The sequence below is a fragment of the Phoenix dactylifera genome, chromosome 10 (genome assembly GCF_051530095.1).
Source record: "Phoenix dactylifera cultivar Ajwa chromosome 10, Ajwa_hap1_PhDact_Kaust_v1.1, whole genome shotgun sequence".
Classification (NCBI taxonomy): Eukaryota; Viridiplantae; Streptophyta; class Magnoliopsida; order Arecales; family Arecaceae; genus Phoenix; species Phoenix dactylifera.
The window spans coordinates 3,887,501-3,888,800 of record NC_143199.1 but is presented as its reverse complement, the minus strand read 5'-3'; positions in this window follow the sequence as shown (position 1 = coordinate 3,888,800).

The window sequence follows — 1,300 nt, the reverse complement described above, 5'->3', positions numbered from 1 at the left end:
AACACCGCCATTGGGGCTTGCAACCAAGGAGGATCCAAGGCCTAGACAAGGCCAAAGGAGAGCATCGCCAAGGCCTTCAACCATGGGAAGAGACCGGCCATGACACGAGCATCCAAGCGGAGGATCGGCATCAGCAAGGCCAAGCCAAGGAGGTGCGCGAGACGGCCGAACCTTGCGCGCACCATGGACAGCAAGGCCAAGCCCCTTGGCACGCCAAACTGCTGGCCTGGCACGGTTCTGCCGCGCCAGCAGCAGGCCAGGCGCGCCCAGGGGCTGGCACAGGCCAGCCACGGCGCTGGGCGCACGCCCAGGCACCTGCCCGCGCGCCCAGGCGCCCGCCAGCGCGCCCAGGCGCACGCCCGCACGCGCCCAGGCGTCCAGGCGCCCGCCCGGCCGCGCGCCCGCGCCCGCGCCCGCCGGCGCGCCCGCGCCCGCCCGCGCCCGCCAGCTCGCCCGCGCCCGCCCGCGCGCCCGCGCCCGCGCCCGCCAGCGCGCCCGCCCGCGCGCCCGCGCCCGCGCCCGCCAGCGCGCCCGCCCGCGCGCCCGCGCGCGCGCGCGCCCACCTGCCGAGCGCCCAGCCCAGTCCCAGTCCGCCTGGGACTCCGCCAGCCGGGACGCGCGACCCGGCCAACCGGGACACGCGTCCCATGCGCCCAGGCTGCGCGCCCCGTCCCAGTCCCTCCCGGACTGGGACTCTGCCAGCCCCAACCGGGACACGCATCCCGGCCATCCGGGACACGCGTCCCGTGCGTCCGGTCCGCGGGATCCAAGCTGATCTGCCCCTCCATCATCTTCCATCCAAGGGCCAAGAGCAAGCCAAGGATCAGCCGAGAGAAGGCCCTTCTTGGGTGATTTTGAGCCATGGATCTCATGCCCATCAACGGTGGAAAAGCCTTGGATCCATGAGATGACAAGTTACTTAGTTTTGTCTAGGGTTTAGCCTTTAAATAAGCTTGTGAGGGGCCAATGTAGGGAGGGGAATGATCAATGAGTTGAGTCTTGTTTTCTCTTGTGAGAGAGTCGGCCGTAAGGCTTGGGCTATTGGGGGGTTAGGCCTTCAATAGATTTCGGTCCTTAGATCTCTTGTTCTAGGACTTGGGCTAGTGGTTGATAAATCAATCTCCACTAGATTGGGCTAGGAAGGGATCTCTTCAATCTCTTTCTAGATTTCTTTTGCTTTCTTTATTATTGTTCTTCGTTGTTCTTCGTTGTTCAAGTTAGTGGAATATAAATCAAGTTTGCTTTCATTGTTGATCTCTTTTATTGAGTTATTCCACCGGCGTTACCTACAATCGGTCCA